Raw genomic sequence first — 22,834 nt, forward strand, 5'->3', positions numbered from 1 at the left:
CAGAGAGTGATCTGAAGTTGTACCACCATCCAATGCCTGGAAAGACTCCTTTCAGCAACATTAGGTTTTTATGCTAATCTGCCAGGCTTTCCTCATTATCACATTTACATTTTCATACCTGCTGTTTCTTTCTTTTCTTTCTCTGGTGACAAAGACCCCAGCAAAGCAAAGCCAGTGCAGATAAAGGCTTGAAAACAAATCTAACAGTCATTAAGGACAGCAGTGTGGTGATTTTGGTGCTCATCCGCTCATTTCATGCAAGCTTCTAAGTAACCACCATGGTGCAGCTGTCAATCACTGTCAGCAATGGGCCAGAAATGAACTGTGAATTCAACACCCTTCTAATCTTGGGCGGGGGAAGGCCACACAGACACGCAGATACTTTGGGTGCCAAACAATATCCTTCCAGTTCCTGCTTGACCGTGACCCAAATGTCATGTTATCCATTTCATGTACTCAGAAATATGTTCAATCTCAGTAAGGCATTCCGTTCAAGTTCCATTCAAAAATCTGGCCTTTTCAGGGCACAGAGTCCCCAGCCCAAACTTCAAGCCCTCATCTGACAACATCCTCAAGCCATCTCCAAACTTGAGTAATAATTTGAGCCAGAAATGAAACAGAAGCAGAGTCAGTCCCCTGGAGGTAAAAAGCTCCTCAACACCTTATTAGCCAGGCCTCGATCAAATTTGGCTCACTTTGATCATTTGTTGCCAATCTCTTATGCCTGAGAAGAATTCTTTTGCCCCAAAGGCAAAGGGAGGCAGGAAAAAGAAGAAGAGCTTTCACCTGTTCGTTCTTTATTTGTAGTAATAATTCATATTTCTGAAAGCATGTATTGCTAAGAAAAAGGGACCATTTTCAGTGGTCACAAAATGATGCTTTTACTCCTCTTTAATGTGACTTTTCAGGAAGAAAATTTTTTCAAGTATAAATAAGAAGCAGCTATTCAAGACATTTTTATTTATTAATAGTTAGATTCTTTCTCTAAAAGAACCAACACAAACCCGCCATAACACCTTGATTGCATTACTACTTCATATTTGCCTGCATAAATAAACCTGACGTTTTACTGCAAGAGAGGCAGCTATTTTAAAGATGGCAAAATGTCAGCTCTTGGATGGTTGGTTTCATTTAACAGGGCTCCACATGAATTTATGAACTGTTCCATAACATCTTCTCCCTGCATCAAATGGCAGACTTTGGGCAGAAACCCAATGTATGTTTAGCTAATGTATAACAAACAGAGTATTTACATAGTCAGTGGACCCTATTAGGTATTAAGAATGGTCTCTTTCTAAATTTACTGTTAATTCCCTTCCGCAACAACCTAACTGAAGTGCTTGCTTCTCAGAGAAAGCTAAGAAAATGTGCATCTACTCTCATGTGTGTATAGGTCTTTTCTTTCATTTTAAAATCTCTTTAACAAAACTTGTGACAGTTATTTTCTTTTGCTGCAAGAGTGAGAATGTTGTTTAAGATATTGTTTCCTGACTTTAAAGGTGCCTTGTGGTTTTTAAGGATATTTCAGCAGCTAAAGAAATTCTACCGCAGACACAATGTACCAGTTCATTTCTTAAGCAATAAATGGCAAGCAGGGTGGTGCTGAATAAGCATGCTTATATGGAATTTCTCTTTGAAAAGACCACTAGTTAGGCCCTATAACACTTCAGTTGATATTTCCACAGTGCAAACACGATAGTGGAAATTAAGTTGCCCCAGCAAATTCAGTTTAGGAGAAATTTGTTATGAATAAAATGCTGCTGCTGGCCTTAGAACATTGAATTTATCCACCAAATAATATCTTAGAAATACCACTTCAGAAGAAATCAGCTCTAAATAATTGATAAATTTGGTTTGTTTAGAAACCTTTTGACCCCTGTAATAGAAAGTAAAAACACATTTCAGTTATTAAAGTCACATATATTCCCTCTGGTAGGGGAAGCTTTTAATTTTAAGCTGGTCTCTGTTGGGGCCATTTGATAAAGCTTGGAAAAACCTTTTCAACTGCTGCTGGTGGATTTGGGTCAGCTTCCCTTGGGAAAATGGCAAAAGATAAATTTCTAGCTTTTCATAACACATAAGAAAACTTCAGAGATTTTAAACATCAAGAACTATTGGAACTGAAAGACACAGTTTCTCTTTTGTTTCTCCCCCTCCTCCTCCTGCTCCTTCTTCTCTTTTATTTCCAAAAAGAGCTTTAAATTCTCTTGTTGTTTTAATTTTTTTTTTTTTTTTTGGACTATGGAGGTTAGAAAGTTTTGACCTCTCTAACTGCACTACCAGTGGTCCTTATTAGCCTAAGACTTATTTTGAGATAGAAATATCATTATGTGGTTTTTGTTTTTAAATGGAGCCATTTCATTCTACTGCCTTCAAAGCCAAGAGCAAAATAAAAACCCTCTATCGCTCTTTTTTTTTTTTTAATGCATTTCTTAAACTTTGCTTGTTACCAGAACTTTATGTCCACAAATATAAGTCAGTCTCATTTCCCCAGGACAGTAATCACAGTTTATGAATGAGGGCACTGATTCTACAGGGATTGCCAAAATGTACCTGACCTCACTTCACTGCTGTTTCTCAACAGGGAAAGAAATGGGGGTAAAAGAGAAAAAAACCTACTTAATACTTATGAAAACAGAAAGACATAATAACACCCCACGGTCAAATATTTAAGTAGCCACTTCCACATAAAACAAATACTCACAGGCAGCAAGGCAGATTGTGCTGCCCTCTGAACCTCATACCTGCAGACGCCCCTGCACATATTTGCAAAGGTTGCTGCTGTTCTTTGTCCCTTCAGGAGCTGCCTCCAAGAAGCAACATCTGCAGACTTTGTGGGGAACATCCATTTCTATACATTCATCTGAGACTACCAAATTCAGTTCATATAAATTACTGAATGGCCATCATCCAACAGAAACAATCACCTCCCTCTGATAGCCTGAGCTGAACAAGAACAAGCATCCTAGAGGATAAAAATCTATGTATTTTCTTACAGGCTCTAAAACAACTCAGCCTCTCTTCCCTGTTGTCATTTAGACTAAAGTATGTTTCCCTGGAATATATTTGTGAGCAATGAGACACTGGTAGATGGCTCTGGCAAGCTGAATTCCTCTTCCTGAATTTCATGGTGAATGAAGCATTGGCACTTTTGAAACTACAGAACAGCTGAATTTTTTGATAACTGGACAAGTCCCTAACAATCCCGCTTACCTACAGCCTGTGAAGAGTGCTCAGGAACAAACTGGTAGAAGTAAAGCTTTCCTCCTAGACAACTAGCCTTTCTTGAGCAGCCAGTTCTTTCTTTTTGCCTCTTCATGCTTGGTTGCTATTCCCAGTGTAAGACACTTTGTTGCACGGATGCAGTGGTAAATTATTAAAAGGGTCTCTACCAGGTATTCGTTCATGCAGTCACAAATTATGTGTTCATGTACCTCTGCCTATTCTTGGCAGGTGCAGCTCCTCTGTGAGTACTTTAGCAATTCAAACACCTGCATTATTTCATTACTTTAGAGCTGTTATTCAAAGAGTTGCACCTACACCCCATTAGCACCCTCAGAGGGAGGCCAACTCTTGGTAATTTATGTTGTGGAGGGATTGCCACCTTGGAGAAGAAAGATAACATGCAGAAAGCTAGGCTGTGATTTTACAGCCACAACACTATTCCAGCTTCTCAAATAAACACACATAGCACACATCTTCATGGTCACTTGGTCCACTTGGATGAGTGAAAGGGGCTTCTTTGTGTTTACTGTGCACTCAATGTTCACACAGGAAATAGCTGAGGAGCCGCCAGTATTTTAAAAGGTGACAGGCTGGAGTATTCATGGTGTTTTCCTTGTGCAGGAATGTCTTGGAAGGCTGTGACATTTTGAATTGGAAATTTCTTATTTATTTTTTTTAGCTGTTCCCCCATGCTTCTTTCTCTCTCTTCCACCCACCTTATCATAACCTCCAGCTCATAGACAGCTGTTGGATGATTCCCTTCCACTGCCTTTCTCATACTTCAGTAGGCTGACTCTTCCCACCTACTGCATCACACAAACTACAGCTGGCTAATTCCTCGCCCCTAATGATTGCTAGCAGTACCTTCCCACACATATGCACCGGCACACATTCACCTGCTAGAAACCTCTTTATGCTCTTCATCATCTGAAACACTGAAATAAATCTGTTTCTGGCCAAAACAATTGGGTGTTTACACCAGTTACAGAGGAAAGAGCCAGTGTATGCAAAGCGTGATTGTTACAGTTACATTACAGTTACCACAAGTGATTAGCTAGAAGAAAAATCACCAGGTAAGCAAGAGTACTGAAACATTTTTAAATTTATGTAGAAACTAAAACATGAGCAAAAACTTCTTTAAACTGATTGCCCAATAGCAAAATGTCCCAAGTCACAAGGGAGCAGAAATATGCTCTGTTGGGAGGGAAAGAAAAAAAAAAACTTGCAATTATTTCTGTCAACAAGCGCGTCTTCCAGAATACATACGAAAGTAAAGCCAATCAAGTTCAAATATGCAGTGTCCGATCATAGTGAAATTCAGAAACCATTTTGCACAATCCTTTTTTAAAGGCAAAAAGCAGTGGAAATAAAGTGATACTGTTAAGAATAGAAAATTTTTAGTATCTTTATATATTTAATATACTTGATAGTTTCTTCTGTAAGACAAATTTTCCAGAGTACCTGTCTATTGAGTAGAAAAAGAAGAAAGCCAGAGTAAAATGAGAAGTCCAGCATACAGCTGACCATTTTCCACACAAATTAATTGCAAATGAAAACACAAAACAGATCTACCTTTTCAGTACTAGAAGAGGGTAACTCCAGCTGAGTATTCACCAGAAGAGGCAAAATTATCCACAGGAGAAAAATATTGTAACACCATAATAACGAAACAAGCACTTTGACACTGTGTAAAGAACACCACTGTGTCATTGTCATTAAAAGCAAGAAACCAGGGATGGTAGCATTATCCCTCATTCTTCTCTACGTAATTAGAAAACAGAATCCAAGATGTCTTATCAAAAATAAAACATGTAACAACAAAATCAGCAGTAAATACTGCAAAGCAAATGCAAACAAAGCACTGAAACCTCATGAGATCCATGACCATGTCAGCCTAGTGTTGGAACAGATTTATTTGAATGAAACTGGAAGGATTACCTCTTGTAATGATTATTTCTTGAGTATTTTTTAAATTGAGCTGTTGAACCGCCCATTGATGCAACAATGTAATGACACATTGAAAATCACAGTTTGCTCATCACAGGATTCCAGATGAGTTAATAGCAGATAATTGCACACATTTTGCAAGCACGTCATTTCAACAGTTCTCTTTGATATTATGATTTAAGTGCACCTTGTAAACTCTGGCTATGTACAGGCAAGTGTGTTGGAAATACACTGTTTCCAAAGAGAAATGAACTTAAAACAACAAGATTAAAAACAAGCCAAAACGCAACAATCCAACCAAAAAGCCTACATTTTCTAGGTTAGAACATTTTGATCACAGAGGCATAAATGTTGGTGTCAAAACAAGTTCTCTGAATAAAAGTTGTTTAAACATAAGTTAGCTTCAAAAGAAAATACACATAAGCTGGAAGCAAGCAAACATGGGGACAAAAATGCCGTAAGTTCTCTGCATTAGCAGCAGAACTACTGCCAGGAGTTACATCACCAGCACCAAGACTACATGCCATCATTGTTTGTGATACTGGTGAAATAAAAGCCTTTAGAGAGCACCCAGGTGGATACTACTGCTCTGCTTCTTGAGGTAACACAGATGCAGCCTTCTATGTCTCACTAACTGTGGCTCCTGGATGGAAGGGAGAAGAAAATTTTGAGGCATAATGCACTTTGTCCTAAGTTAAACACCTTAAACAAGTTTACCTTCAGTTGGGTAAATCTCACTCAAACTCACCAGCCATGCCATAAAACAAAGCAACACACAAACACAGGTGCACACACTACATCAGAATGCAAATTCACTTTGACAACTGCATTTGCCATAACAAAATGAATTGTTTGGGGAAAGAAAGAGACCAGATGATTTGAATATCAGTTACTGACAGTTGTCCTAAGTTCCACCTGAGACATTTCTATTCATGTGTGTGTTATGAATAAGTGTCACAAGTTGGTAATATCTTCATTTCAGCTGGTTTCATTACCTGCATTTCATTTCCAAAAGAGTGGTGATACAGATCTCATGATATCCACTGCAATTATAAAATTGATTTCTGCCCTCTTTATATCCGCAGAGAGGCTGAACGACCCTCCGAGCAAGGCTGCTTCTGAGCCTCTGCCCTGGTGCCAGTGTCTGCAGCTGTATGTCTCTTTAATTGGTGGTAGGAAGCGGGGTAATCATCAGAGCCCCGGTTTGCCTGCTTAACGCAGCGCTGCCGAGTGTGTGACACGTGCTGCCGAGCGTCGGCGTGGCTGGGGATTTGCAGCACATTCTTAGCCCTTTCCCTGCTGAAAGCAAATAGCAAGTTGGAGGAGGCATGTTCCCACAAGGCTTGGCACAGTGCTCGGTGCCTCCCCATGCTGCAGAAGACCACGTTAGCTGGAACTCTTACGTGCATTTAGCCATTAGGAATTTGGTTCACATTTCTGTCCTACCAGTAGCCTCACTAGAAAGCTACCATAACAAAGGTCTGAAGAAGCTAGTCTGTTTTATCAAATATAGATATTAGGACCCTTTATATCACACCAGTAAAGATTTCTACATTAGGTTAAAAACACTTTAAGCTTTGTGCATGAGTCTTTGAACTGCTGCTCTTCTGGAGTGAGTTGAAGGGAAGCTAGCAAGAGCAATGTCAACTTTGCCCATAAGCTGCCAAGTTCCTGGGAGCATATTTCATTTCAGATACCCAAGGGAAAGTTAAAAAAAATCTCAGAATTCTGATATCAGGACAAATTCTGAAAGCAAAATATGGTTTATCTCTGAATTGTTTTAAAACTAAAGTCTGAAATGCCTCTAAACTAGAAATTTATTTTTCACTCAACTCTAGTTATGAAAAGTTTTGGTTGAAGATGAGTATGGTTCTCTTGATACATGTATATGTGTGGAGCTGGGGGTTCATCTCAGAATCTGATGATTGTGAGTCCTGGACAAAATCCACACCTGAACACAGTGATCAGTATATGTCTATGCTAAGTGATGAAAAGCAAACTCAAGGTTTTCATTCCAGGGCAAAGAACATTATTCTGCAAAATCTTGAGCAAGATCTTTCTGCATAAGAAGTAAAATATTTGGAGTGCGCAACACCTTCAGTGACTGAATTCACAATCTACACTAATGACATGGATTCTGTGGCTGTCATGGGCTCTAGGTAGTTCTTGAAAATGCTTAAATCCTGTAATTTTTTAACAAAGGAATGACATACGTGACCTAAGATTGAGTTTAGTGGATAGCACACACTATTTCTGAGCATAAGAACATATGAGATTCCAGGTTCACAAACTGCCAGGTGAAGTAGTTACTTGGACTGTAAAATCAAGCATCAAGCATATGGAATACACATCATAAGGTCACCCCAAGACAGATTACAATATCAGCCTTTTGGTTGTATGTGCTAACCTTCTCCTACCCTCTGAACAGCCCACCCTGAATACTGATTTAAACAGGATCAGTTGGAAAATGTAGTGTGATCATATGTAACACACATTTGCACCAGAACACATTCATGTAAAAGAGTCTAAATAAGGGTTCAGAGGCGTTTCTTAACTCTCAAGTACTAGCTCTTGCAGCCACAGGAAAGTTAATTTAAAGATAACTCTGCTGGGAATTATTTTACACTCCTTCTTATTTCTGGCATCGGAAGTTACACATGGATCTTGAACCTGCTGCATTGCAGTGCAGGATGCTATTGCTAGGATTGTTGAGAACTTTAACTGTACACATGCACATTAGCTGAGGAAAGATGTTTTTGTGTGTGTTTGTGTGTGTGTGTTTGTGGGTGTGTGTGAATGAGGAAAACATCTTGAGTCTATAGTGTCGAGAAGCCTGTTCTGTTACCCCTTAAGCCAAGTATTTTAGGGATGGTTTGGGATGGAAACTGCTCAGTTTGGAATTTTATATAATGTAAGACCACAGACTTAACCTCTTCTTCCCCTGCCTTTCCATTTTCTTGTCTTCAGCTGGTTCAATCTGTGTCTCTTGGTGTTGGCAGTGTCAGTGTGAGCTTGGCCTGCAGCCTGGAGTCTACTAATGTTTTCCCAAGAGATAAAAATAAGAGAAGGGTAATGACAATTTTTTTCACTTTGCATCCTAAATGGAATTTTATGGGACAAAGAGAAGAGACTTCTGTGACCCAAAGGGATTTCCTCTGCTGAATACCAAACACCTTCTACAAACAACAGAAATGTGAGAGATTCTCAAAATAAAAGGTCACAGGGATTTTCTATAATAGAAAGGCTTTAACGACAGGGTGTTGTTACCAGCTGCCCTTACAGTGAATCAGGAAAAATCCTGGTGAAGGACTTCCTCAATATGTTTTTCTGCATTTCAAGGAGCTACTAATTTGAGGGATAGTCACTGGAATTGTCAGAGCTTGAGTCAGGGACCATGATGTACATTTAGTAGCAGCCCTGAATGCAGGGAAGGGAAATAAAAAAAGGACTCACAGCAGAAAGGGAGATGACCATTTTACTTGGACAGCTTGGTGGCAGCATGTCCAGGCTTGCTAAGGCAACATCCGTGTGTCAGACAGAGGGACAGCATTTGTTTGAGTTCTGGGAAGAGCCCAACTTCCTTATGAGAAGAGCAGGGGAGGAATATGGCTGGCTAATGATTTCAGACTGCCTGAGGCAGTGAGCGACCTGGTAGCTGCAGAGAAAAGCAATTCTTTTTCTGCCCACCCACCACTTGAAAACATGGTATAAACAGCTATTTGTGACCAAATTTGGCTTAGAACACGATCAAGGATGAATAAGACAGGGCAACAGGCACTTGCACTGTCGTGGTCATCCTTGCACCTCATTACGTATCCACAGAAATGGGAGCTGCTTCTCTCTGTGGCTGGAAAGGAAGAAGACCCACAGTTCAACCAGGCCACCATCCACTCCAGAAGTTTGTGTGCCTTCAGGTGTTACTACCACACGTGGCTGTAGAATAATATCAAGTCATTTCAGCATGTGAAGAACATACTAAGCTCTCCACATTCCCTCCTGTCCTTCTTTCTCCACTGCCCCTGGCTTCTAGCTATCATCCGCATCCAGCCATCACCACTGTCTTGCCCCACCTGCTCCTCCCCCATGGACTCACAAGCTCTATTTCTTCACTCTGGTCATAATTGCTTTATTTTTTTTCTGATCTGAGTACAGGAAGGCATAGGAAGAGGACTGCACTTGAACCCCATCCATTTTCAGAACAAAGAATCTGACTTTGAGATATGAAGAAACTGCAGCAGAGGGCCCCTCTCCGCCCCACAGAGGGGATGGGGGATGTGACACATTTGTCTGTGCTCAGGACATATCATGGACACAGTGGCCTGTTGGTGAGTTCAATCATATTAAAAGACAAGGATAACTAATAGGGACTTTGAATATTCAGTGGTATGAAAGTAACCTTGCCTTTTTATGTGTCCTTCCGTAGATAAAAAGAAGCAATATTGTTGGGATGCCTAGGATTTCAAAATATTACTTCATATTAAGCAAAAAACACATCTTAAGGCACACATTATGGGTCCGGAAGAACACATCTTTCAGTCTTTGAGAGGTGTTTAAAATACTCTGGCAGATGAAGGTAAGAAAACATTAATTTCAGCTAGACTTTCACTTTGATACGTGCCAATGAGTATAGAAATGCGAAAATGAAACAACTTAAGAATGTGTAGTTCAAATTACATATGAAAATGGTCCATTCAAAGTGTGGATTTAATCATTTTTGTCTTAGTCAGCTCATTCTTTCAAACACCCATTTCCCATTCCAGGTTACAATACTTATACTATAGTGTAGATTACTATAATTAACAGGTTAAAGGCATGAAAACAGTTTTTTCCCCTTGATGTGCCTCTGGATCCTTTATTTTTGCTAGCAGTTATACAGTAAAGTCACTTCCTATGAAGGAGAAACAACTGCCGTGGGGTTTCTTAATGCTGCTAATGTTCTGTTCTTTCCCTCCAGTAATAACAGTAAGAAATTATTGTCTGTAAATAAAAGAATATAATGGAGAGTATATGTCAGGAGAAGTATGTTAAAAGCTGTATGTATAACATCCATAGGTGCAGACTGCTTATGTTGACAGAGCAGCCAATGTTGGATTTTATTAAAATGCAATGAGAACCTTTCTAATCGCACTGCATAGAGAAGTCCTTTTCTGATCCAAAAGAACTCCTTCAGTTAGCATGCAATTTAATTCTACAGAGTAACAAAGAAAATAGTCTATAAATACCTTTTGTTCTGTGATATTTACAGCAAATATCAACATTTTTGTTACTTTGTTTTCTTCACCAACAATGCCATGTGGCATGTCTGTAGATTTATTTATTTTTTAATCATATGTCCTGCTGGTTATAACATAACTTAATGTACCAGCTGCAATTAACAGACTGTCAAAGGATCAACTAACAAGTGCTGATAAGCTTCATTTAACTAATTTGAGGAGTGGAAGTTTGATTTTCTTTTTTTTTTTTTTCCAGGAAGGTAGCTTGTTTCCTTATTTCCTGTCAAGTGAGCCAACTCCTGTGACCTGTAGTTAAAAGGGCCCTTTGTAATTAAGGCAGTGAGCTTCCAAGTGAACAGTTCTCACAGTAGGAGGGGGAGCAGGGGGGAAGAAGAAGAAGAAAAAAGCAACAAAAAAAAAAAAGGAGGATTCATGACACTGCTTAACTAACTAATCGGAGCTGAGCCAATCCATTTTCCTGCAGGCCAGTCAGTGTACCATGAGCACGCAGAATCTCGCCCTTCATTGGCTTCATGTCCATTTTATGGACCAGCGAGTCTATTAAGATCTTGGTGAGTGGCCCTATCTGAGGGCAGGGCTCTCTCTCCATCTGCCCATAGACTACCAGAAACTGATCAGCCGTGTTATATCAATAACGTTCTCACACCAGGTTGTGTAAATTGATCTTTTACAATTTCTCTCGGTGACAGTCTCTGTAACCAACAAGATAAATCATTCCTCCTGTGGCTTTTTTATTGATTGCTGAGACCTGTATAAAAATTACACTGCTCAAGCTGTAAAGTGAACATCCTCATAAAAGAAGACCTTCTATTTACAATCAAAATACATTTCGTCCAGATCAAGCACAGATTTACTATCCCAATACCATAAGAGACCAGAATTAACTGAAATTCAAAGCACCAACAAAGTAACCCACATAAACTTTTAAAATGTGAATGGTGCACCACAACATCAAGAAAAAAAGAAAAGAAAACAAACAAAAGCCAGACTTGCAAGGTTATAAAGTCCTGTTGAAGTAAAGGCAGTTGTAATAGCAAACCATCTGTTAAAAACAATGATGCAGAAGAAGCACAGCAACACAATCAGCCAGCTCTTTTTTTTTTTTTAATTGCTTGTACAAACACTAACACAAATTGCTTTCCAATATCCTTTTAGCATCCATGCAAATATATATATATTTAAATGGAATGGTAAGGCTTGAAGGCTTCTTACCTTTTCAGAAAAGAAATAATCTACAACTTTGGAAGATCTGACAGCTGTAATATCATTCTAGGGAAATTGATTTAAGCTGCTGTATAGTATTGGCTTTACTGTTTTATTAAAGCAAATAGTCTAATGATGTCTGACACAGGCAATCAAATGTGTTCACAGTTTTTAGGCAGCATCAACTCTATAATGATTATATTCCTTCCACTTTATTCTATCATTTTAATTCTGGTAAAATAGTCTCTAATTTCTGTTGCTTTAATTATTTAAAACCTATGCTAATATTGTTTAGAGACACAATTTACAAGGGTGTCTTTTGAAACAGGTGGACTTAAACTGAGAAAAACCGTTAAATGTTAAATCATCAAGCATGATGAAAGAACTAGCAAGTGATTTAGAGGACTGAAAACCAGATATGAAGTACCAATTCCATTGTCTTACTGACTCAGTCTATATTTTTTGGATAGGACACTTGTGAGCCAACACCTCAATTTATCCACCTATAAAAAGTTATTATAGTATCTAGAGGAAATGTGTCATTTCTGTATCATGCTAACTGAAATCAGTAGAGATACACCCAAGTCAGCTTTGTCCTCTGGGAAACTGTGAAGTTTAAATTAGTGTTCACAAAGTAGTCTGAAACACTGGATGATGAGACCTTCAAAAATGCAAGCTTTTGTTATTATGATTCTCTGACACAAAAAATGAAGGATGCATTCAAGTATTTCATGTTATCAGAAAACTGTGCAGCCATGATCAGTGCTACCAAGGAGAACGTTGTACCAAATAGTCTCTCAAAATTAAGGATGTTGTTAAAGGCCCAGCACAGTTCCCATGAGGTGCTAAAAGTTATTCTTTCTTTCTGTTGAAATCAAAATCTGTGGTTGATGTAAATATCTGTGATGCTGGATGAAAGATAAAGTTTTTTTCTTTTTTGTAAATTGTGCACATGTAACCAGACATTACATGTTTAGAACTGCTAAGTACTAAACTATGCTAAATTATTTTAAATGACAAAACCATATGCTATTTTTGCTGTTTAGAAACTGGTGCGTAAGAGAAACTTCAGAAAAAAATGTGCATCAATCTGAAAATTCAGAGTATGAAAATAATTAACTTTTTGCTAATGCTATAAGACTGTCTGTAAAAGACAGCATCACCTCTCTATTTTCTCAGTGAGTGAGATGATTTTCCCACTTAAGTGAAAAGAAAGAAGGGAAGACATTGGTGGAGGTTGGGGGGGGGACGGGGAGGTTGTTGTAATAAATATGGCTATGACTGCACTATTGTTGTCTTGATAGGGAGCTGACTTCAGAATAAAATCTGCTGGTGTTGTCCATTCATTTCTTTATTATTCTTCACAAGGTATTTTGAAAGGGAGAGAGTTAAAACACTATTTATTAGAAAAATTTGATTGGGGAAAGCCAGTTCAAGGTCCAGGACCTAAACAAAGGACCAGTGCAAACAAAGGATTGCATGAGGACAGTGAAAGTAGTAAAATATAAAAATTATGTTTAAAGAACATATTTTGTCTTTATTTTGGAATACTATGGCAAAGTACTTGAATTATCCAAACTAGAAGATCGTCTTTTCATTATTAGCTTTATTGATATGCTTCCTCTTGCATCTTAGTGGTAAACTGATGATGACATCATCAGTATTTTTGGACACTGAGGGGTTTAGTTTGTTTCCTTTAGGCAAAAATGCAAAATAACCAGAGCTAATTTCTAGCAGCATCCTCTTGATTTCTCTTAATCCTGGACTGTGATGACTCTTCAAGCATCTCATTGGAAGCAATTGTGGGAAAAAGGCCATTCCCTTTTCAGCTGTTCTTCCAAACCCTAATGAGTTAACAATTGAAATACAGAAAGTTGCTTCGGAGGTCAGGAGAGTATATTCTACACAATGGTCACAGCATTTGAAACCATGACAGCACTATAAATTGACAAACTAAAGCAGAGCACTTGGTGGTCTGAAGTGGAGAAAAGAACATCAGCCAAGAGCAGTAAAAAGACAAGCCATGAAACCACACAGAAAAAAAATGAGTGATTTTTTTCAGATCACCTTGTTAGACTTTAGTGTATCAGAGGTCAGATGAGTAGAACAATAATAAGGTCCAAGGTTGAATACCAGTGGGGAAGCTTAACCCAGGAGCTCCAGGTCAACCATAAGTGAATGAGGTAGAACAGTGAAACAGTAGTCACCCAGGAAGGGAACGCACAAAAGTCAGCGGGTTAAGGGGAGGAGCCCAACAGTTATCAATTAGACTAAGAGAAAGCCCAGGCTTGAGCACCTGGGAGAGCAAAATAATTCCAGTGTGATGAAAGGAGATTTTCTCCTGTGCATGGTTCTTGTTCCTTGGTTTTCAGCTTTTGACAAATTTGAAATATGTGGAGCTAAAGTTATAAAATCTGTAGCAAATGAGAAGACACTGGCCAGTTGGATACATGTCTTAATGTGCATATGACAACGTTTTCACCCCATGCTGGACAGTCTGCTGAGATAAGGGAGGCATAAAAGTAAATTTCTTTTAAAAATATGACCAAACATGCACACACATTCATATACAGGCATGCACACATGTACACCACTGTAAGGGCAGTGCTTTTTAACTTCTTATTTTGTCTTCAGAAAATTACAATTCACACCAATTTTATTTTTAACTTATGAGGAGGAATTTCTTCTGATTTGTGAAGAAAATTGCTTCAAGTGATAAGTACGGAATATTTAAGTGACATTTTACAATGTAAAATGTATATATATATATATATATGTGGTTATGCAACGTCCTCTTCCTATGAACACGCATCACCTAATTTAGTAGGAATTTTGCCATTGATTTCATTGGAACTAAAAGAGGCCCAAAGTAAAGCAGATCATGCCTGATATCTCATAGTTCAGAGCACGTTGAAAATATCCAAGTAAAGCTAGCCGCAACTATCCACTAATATGGGTACATGTCTTTCTGTGTTATGCAGATTTCCATTTATGATTGTTATAAGATATGAACAATTGTGGTATTACCTTTGTATGTGTCTGTGTGAGTGGAGTGGGGGTGAGGGGGTAGTGTGTGCATATGTCTACACGTGTAGAAGTTTTGTGTGATGTCTACCGTATGTACCTGAAATATTAGTCAGTCCTCATGAGCAATATGTGGTAAAAGAACAAGGATGCATAATGTCAGCTAGAGTCAAACTCTAAACATACTCTCTTTGTAACCTACTACCCTGTTTTTCTATTTGTCTATTCTTAACCTCACATTTCTGAGGAATTATATAATTCTGGATGGCTGCTAAAACCAGCAAAATTCTTACAGGCAGAGTAAGTCTCAGCAGCTGTAATAAAGCACACAGTATCCCTACTATCCTCTGGTGTGTACATGCTACTTTTTGGGTTACAAAAGACCCATTGTCAAGGTATTGTGATAACTTTTAGAACTCCTTCTCTTTTGCTACTCCAGAGCAACAGTACAAACACAGATAAAGCAGAGGCTGACTGCTAAGCACACAGGTACACTCTGCTCCACAGGCAGTGCATTCCCACATGCACCAAAGAAGACAAAGAGATTACATTGCCAAGGGGCTTCCTTCTGCTTTAAACAAGATGAGTTTTCTGACATGAAAGCTCCTCCTACAAAGACTGAAACAGAGGAGTCTGGGGACAAAAATACCCAACCTTTTCTCAAGGGATTGTCAATGGTGGCCCCTGAAATCTAACAGGACAGGAAAAAGATATGGTCCACTTAAAGAAGCTGGAAAAGTTTAGGAAAAGAACACACACTGTAGTTTTCAAGCTCATGGTTGGGTATTATGCTTGTTTGGGAAAAATAGGTGAATATGAAGCTATGAATTTATTGCATATGGTAAAAGAAAAAGGGTATAACTTCTTCAAGAGTTCATTTCAAGATCTGCTTTGTCTAAAGGAAAAGATACTTGATATATTTCTCTCTAAATGGTTCTTCTTTTGTTGTCATTAGACTGTTGATTTAAATCCTGGAAATTATGGGAGTTCATGCCAGATGTAAGCAGGGGAATCAAGAAAAAGAGGATAAGAATGTCTCTTAAGAGAGGAGATCCTTTATAGATAGTGTGCAGAAGTGTGGGTGGCAATAACATTTCTTTTGTGTGCAACACGGGAAGTTGGATTAACTAGCATTAGGATTTAATATGCTGTTCTTAGGGGAAAGTTTGTTTCTTTAACTTCACACGAGAGTGAAAGTGGTGCACCATTCAGTTTAATGAACATTTTTTCTTTCTTACAGAACAAGTTAGTTCCAAACTCAAGTTGATAACATCTCTCTGGGATGCTACTCACAGGAAGACATGTCATGGTTTGCAGTGTTCCAAAACAGTGTTGCATTTGCCCTTATGAGTCTCTAAAAGTACTCTGTATGCATTAAAGCTCATATTTTAATATTTTTATACTGTAAATATTTCATCAAGGCCAAAAATTAATAAATGAATATTTAGTAGAAGTAGTTCCATTAACTGACTTTGATGATCCAATGTTAGAGTAAACTGAGGTAATAATTGCAGGTTCACTGGCTGCAATATGAAACAAAGCATAGTTTCCTACTAGTTAGATGGATAGAGTTTTCTAAATAGACCACAGTCTTGGGGAAGGGTTTGGACCCAGCTCAGCTGAATTGTTCTCCATGCTCCATCACCTGTACTAGGTAGAACTCCATTGATGTAATGGAGATTCTACGTCAAGTGTAGACACTTACACTGTAAGCACCTAAATTTGAGTGCTTCAGTTCACAGGTATACAGAGAGTATACATTTAGCTTATATCCACCCATCATTAGATAACTAGGTAGGCTGGTTGGAATAGCTGTAAAATCATCTGCATCTGAACTAGGACCATACATCTCCCTGATAGTCAGCAAGAAGGAATAATCACTTGTAAGGTGAGATTCATCTCAGTCCACAGTACATACCTGAAATAAGTCAGATGAGTTACACCATAAAAGGTGTATTGTTTTCCACTGAAGAAAACTGAAAGCTAGTTCAGGTAAAGACACCTACCTAGGGAGGACAAATCTCTCCTTAGCTCCCAAGCAATCAGGTGGAGAGATTTAAAGATTTGAAAGAAGAAATGAAGTGGCTTTTAGAATTGTTGGTGAGGGGGATCTCCCACAGGAGGAGGATGCCACTGATATCCCATCTGAACTTTTACTAGTAGAGGACAGATATCTGCCAGAGACTCTGACAGAAAAAACATCATGAAGTACTGATAAGTCAAGATGAGAAACATAATGTGATGGGGAAAGGAAACACTAGAAGGACTAGAGGCAATGATTCCATGAGTTTGGAAAATCGTTACTGATGTTTTATTTTCAACATATACAAGCAGGAAACAACAGCAGTAGCAGCAGTCAGTGCTTGAAAGGAAAAAAAATGCAGTTCTCCAGATAAAAGTTGAGTTGTAGGTAAGTGATGGGACCTGCGAGAAGGATGCATCTTAGACATGCATTGCAGAGTTGGCAAAATAAAGATATAGCCTGTAAATTCACCCTCACTGACTGTGCAGGCTTTCCCTGTGGTTGTGGAAGAGGGATTCCCACACAAGAAATGGCAGATGTAACACTTCAGCTCCCCTGCCCCCAGCATATCTAGATTCTGCTGGTTTAAAACAGATCTTCAGCAGTTACAATGTCAATAGACTCTTATCAGAGACATGCTATTAGCTGTACCTCATTTTCCTGTACAGTTAGAAAAACTGTATAAATTGGTTATACAGATTTATCAGTCTGTTAGACAGAAAGACAAACTCTGGACATCTTATAGTACCTCTTAGCACACTTTTCCCAGTTGAATGAAGACCGAAATGATTGATCACATCTTTGTTAAGGATTGCAGGGGGGGACACTGGGAAACTGTGGGAGTCAGAGTTCATTGAAGTAAATCACATGTACTCTCTTGTGTTAGTGCAGAATGGCAGAGGGGACAGATGACCAGCGTGATCCAGTCTGTTTGATTTCACAAAATCAGTGAATCCTTGACTACAGGCTCTACAGGACTCTCATTGTGAAAAAGAAGGGACTAAAAGACCACAATTAAAAACCTTCAGTATGGAAAAGATGCAAAGTTTTCAGTAGGGAAGAAAGAGAGTTAAAAATATTATAATTTATCATTGAGGCCATAATTCCCTCTCCTCACCCATCATAGAGAAATTCAGTTCAAAAGAAAGACTGCAGAGTTTTCAAAGATTTTGCAGAGCTGGTGATACTGGTAAAATCAGCACCAACTTTGGTGTTTTAAATAGTGCTTTTTATACAAAGTCTATATTCTTTTGTGACAGTGCAGGATCAAGCTGACACAATAAGAGTTCTATCAGAAATAAAATTAATGGCACCACCACTAACTTGTTTCTGAATTCAGTATAAAAAATGTCTAGCAAGTGGGCAGTCAGAAGTGAAAGCATTACCTATTCCCTTTCAAAAAGGGGCAAAAATATATCCTTAGAAAGTTCAGTTCACTCTGGTGAGGGGGTGGAATGATTTTCACCCTTTTCTCATCAACTAGAATGCTTTTCACAGCCAAAAAAATCACAAGGTACAGTTAGAAACAAGACTACTTCTGTAGGAAAATGTGTTCATGTAAAATATGAATAGAAATTATAGCAACAGAAGAAAATGAAACTTGCAAGCCCAGAGAAATAAAACAACTTGTTATTTATGATAAACAACAGGGGATTGTTGTAGGTCTGAAGCAATCAAAAGAATTTTGCAGCACAAAGCAAATCTGAACAAAAATAATAATAATACTTAGAATTCAGACTTTTCATTTATTGAATTGTTTCTGTACAACAAGCTTTACAGAATAACACAATACATTCTAATGCTCTGGAATTATTAATGAAACAACCTAGCTGTAAAAGAATATAGAGCTATACAGAACAGAGAGCTGTTATTTTGTTGGTTTACATGCTTCGTACTACATATCCATTGTGTGTACTTTTCTTTTCTGTCCGAAAAGTGTTCCTCACATGAGTTTTTAAGAGTGTAGGAGTGCATTTAATGATTAACTGGGAGAAATAACTTTTTGATAATGCCTTACCATGTGTGGACATAAACTGGATCACAGTCTTTTATTTTAGTGGCTTTCCATTTCCCTTTGTTATTATTTTTATGGTACACAGCCCCATAGAAAATCTGACTTCTTCCATGGCTTTTCGTTTATGCCCTTGTTCACACTTGAAACATCTGCCAAACTGAAAGGAGTGAATATAGCTCTTTCTCAAGACCCAAACATTAAATAAATTGGTGATCACTGTCAGATTACAAATTTTTCCTTTTAAACAACTTGCAAATCCCTAAGAAACATGATCCCAGTCTGCAAAACAAAATTCAGCATTCTTCAGGGGACAAGTCAGGACAATATTTGGTCTTATGACCAGTAAGGAAAACACCACATTCCAGTCAATGTAATCCATACAGTTGAAATTGAGAACAACCTTTAAATTCAGGTGTATTTAGTACTTTGACTTTCTTGTATTCTTGCTATCATGTAAGAACTCTACAGAATGATGGTCTGAAGGCTTTGTCAGGGGAGTATTACCTCTTTTTTTATTCTCAGCTGTAGTACAAGCACAGAAGGAAGGAATATTTTCCTCCAAAAAGTTTAGTCGAGTGTGTGTTCCCAAAGCAGAAGAATTCTTCTTACTTCTTGTGGGAATTCAACACAGCTTGTTAACCTTGGAATAACTGGAGAAAGAGAAATAATTACCCTACCGTATCATTTCAAGTCTGTCAAAATACTTTCTACCTCCATCAGGATACTGATGGTCCCTTCTCTACCCAGGAGCAACTACCTTCTCTGTTAGAGTTTTTGTCATCTTGCTAAATTATTAAGAATAATAATTCTTAATTACAAACAACAAAAACACAGCAAAACCTAAGGTGTCAAGCAAATATACCTTAAAAGCTGCTCATATGCCTGCGTGAGAAATGTATCCAGGAGTTTAAATTATGAACACCTCTGGAGTGTGCAAAGTCTATCTAACTGACCTTTGAAGCTTTTGCATTGCAAAGAGCAAAGGGGATGAAATTCTTTGAATAGATTGTTATAACTTGTTCACCTAAGTCTTTCAAAGGCTACTGCACTGCCAAAAAGAGCATTTTATCCACTGAGATAGGTGAATATGTATATGGAAAGTTAATCACAAAATGTTGATAAAATGGGAAGAAATTCATGCAATAAGATTACATTTTATCTCAATTTTATTGAAACGAAATGGAAAGTTTTTTATATGTGAAAAGAAGGTACACAATGATACTAAAACAATTTTAAAGTAGAAAGAGGCAGAAATTCCATAGCTGCAAAGTACAAGCCATTCACTTCTTGTCTGGAATAGGAAAGAAGAAGAACCAAAAGCTGGATATTTCCGTAAGCGTCTTGTTTATACTTCATTGCATCTTCCTTTGAAGCTGTGGCTTTGATCACTGTTCACAGGACAGTGGACCAAATTGGCTTCCAGTGGTCAAATGGGCTTCCAGTGTGATACAACTGAACATTCCTGTGATCCCGAATGCCACAGGATTCCTTCATGCTAGAAGACATTCAGCATGATGGATAATAACATTGTGAGAATTTCAGGAAGGAACAGATATCCTAGATCATTCTCCTCTTTCTCCATGAACTCTTTTTCTCAGCTGTTGTTCTTCCTCTATATTACTTCTGTTGTGAATAGTTCCTTATTTATCTTTACTGCCCAGGCATATAGCCTCACAGAAAAGTTTATGATACTGCTGAGTACAGAATGATAGAGACTTGGTCAAAGAGAAGAGAGCAACATGTAAACAAACACCTATTAGCTCAGAAGTCTGATTTCAGTCCCAGTTCTGCAGCAGTAAAGATCATCCCCAATTTTTTTCTCCAGACTACCCAAAAGCCCTGTGGAAATATGTTACATATTGTGGTAATTGAAGGCTTTATTCAGAACACAGCTGTGCCAGGATAAACCTGGTTCTCACGGATGAGTTTAGGACAAAATTTTGTTACTCTTTCTCCAACCTTATATTAACAGAAAATCCAGATCTGCAGAGCAGGATGAATAAGGTCCCATGACCTCTTGCTGAATAAAAAGTGCAAGGACCAAAGTTATGTTGGTGTGATCCTGTGAACTGCCTGATATTACACTGTTCTGCTTTGTCTTTGTCTGGACATACATATATATATGTACTTTTTATTTTTACTCTGAATCCTTTTCTTATACTGAAAAATTGTCTTCACCACTGGATGAGTACTATCAGTGTATTTCATGCCACCATTGGCTCCTCTGCAGAAGTCCCTCACTCGTTATGACAGCTTTTCTTGGCCTGAAATTATTTGATCTAAGTTCTTCATACTTCAGCAACATTTGTTCAATTCTTTTCATTCCGTCATGCAGATGTTGATCAGGTCAATTTACAACACTTTCTAAAAGTAACCTTTTCCTCACTAGAAGACCAACAGGTTCCTTTTAGAAAGCAAAACATTTTTACTGAAAATTTTCATACTCATAAAATCTCAAATTAGTTTGCAGCCAAAAATTTCGTCTCCCCCTGAGAAAAAGGAAAAAAGAAAAAAAGAAAAGAAAAAGGAAAAAAGAAAAAAAGAAAAAAAAAGGAAAAAATAAACCAGCCCTACTTGCTCTTTCGTTTCATTTCTCTCTCTCTCTCTTTCCTGTTTAAGAATTTTTTTCACTCTTCCTTTTCCACTGATTTCTCAACCATACTCAATGAAGCTCCAGCTTGTAAAGACAAAGCATGCAAAAGCAAAGGAATCTGTTGGAAGAACTGTACCATTGCCAAGACAGTTCAAGGCTGTTTTCTCACTTCTTGGACACGGATCTTTGCATAGCACAGTATATTTTCCATTATCAAATAGCAGGATTTTTTAACTCCACTCTTCTTGGATACAGTCCTGAAATCCAGCCAGAAAGATCCACTGTTTTAGTAGCTCCTACCTTGCACATTAAGTGATACAGGATGACCAGGTGTCAGGTAGTCTGCAGTCCATTCTAGTAGCTCACAGCGTCCTGGGTAAATTTCAGTTTTCCAATATTTATTTCACTGGAAAGTGCATCTAACTGCCTGAAAGACTGCCTCTCACACTGCTAGGTTTCTCTGCAGCAGAAACTAAATCTAGTGAAACACAACTTTCTGGGACCAGAGCCAGGTCACTCTCAGTTCAGTGGCCTTATCTTTGAATTTACAATTAAGGGCTCATGCATGTCTCCTTTCATGAGAGGCAAACCTCATTCTTCCAGTGATCCATCCCCTCAAACATCAAACTGGTGCTACCAGTAGACTGCATCTTTGCACACATGATAAGATTTTGCTGGCAAAAATTGCTGTAGAGTTTTATTCCTCCTTGACTGAATATCTGTCAGTACCAAACTGATGTTAATTGATGCCTCCTTGCTGTGGTGGTGGGAGTTTCAGAACAGATGTTAATACAGCAATGAGCATGTTAAGGAAATTTAAAATATAAAAAGGCTAACTTCTGCTTACAGGCTATATATACTACTGAAGATTTATTGAAAAACAAAATAAAGAATATACTTAGCTGCTGTGGGTGGGGCCTGAAATTAATACGTTCACTGCATTTTTCAAACTAAATCTGCATGAATAAACCTAATTCTCTTGCTCCTTAAATAGTATTTCAAATGTATCACATATCTTTTTCCTTCACCAGGTAAGCATCTGGAATACTAGGGCTTACTGACACAGTTTTTTCAATCTGGCACTAGCATCTAGCATGAGAGGCACAAGTCAGCTGAATTTAGAAAATATTGCTGCTAAATAATTACACAGTGTATTTAAATTATGGCTTGCTGTTTCTGAAAATGACTGTATCATCCATCAAAGTATACTGTAAGCTTTTAAAATAGATATATCATGTAAATATATTTTTTAAGATTACATATAAAAGCATTTCTTTTTATTTTGTATTCATATTTAATTCTAATTCCATTATTTGAGATTCAAGATGGGATACATCTAAATATGAAGCTTTTATACAGCCCTGTAAGTTATACAGTATAGTTTAATATTAAGATTTTACTAGACAGTTACACAGTACTCAGTTTTAATATGGAATACTTCATCATGTTCATTATCGCCTATTTAGACTCATGTAAACTGACACTCCTGAAATAAGCAAGCTTTAAAATGTTAATATAACTGTTATGACTCTTTTAATTGCAATAGACATCTCATTAAGTAATTTAATACC

At 38.0% G+C, this 22,834-nt stretch overlaps 1 long non-coding RNA gene across 2 annotated transcripts in view; it reads left to right on the forward strand.

Moving 5' to 3' along the window:
- The window catches only part of LOC104686077, a 172,036-nt gene that overhangs the window by 102,690 nt on the left and 46,512 nt on the right, over positions 1 to 22,834 (forward strand). For both annotated transcript variants that reach the window (XR_751256.4, XR_005601455.1), the window contains 2 exons: positions 9,325 to 9,497; positions 9,596 to 9,745. This is a non-coding gene — a long non-coding RNA (uncharacterized LOC104686077). The remainder of the gene's footprint in view (positions 1 to 9,324; positions 9,498 to 9,595; positions 9,746 to 22,834) is intronic.

Source organism: Corvus cornix, chromosome 1, assembly GCF_000738735.6.
Source record: "Corvus cornix cornix isolate S_Up_H32 chromosome 1, ASM73873v5, whole genome shotgun sequence".
In the NCBI taxonomy this organism is placed as follows: domain Eukaryota; kingdom Metazoa; phylum Chordata; class Aves; order Passeriformes; family Corvidae; genus Corvus; species Corvus cornix.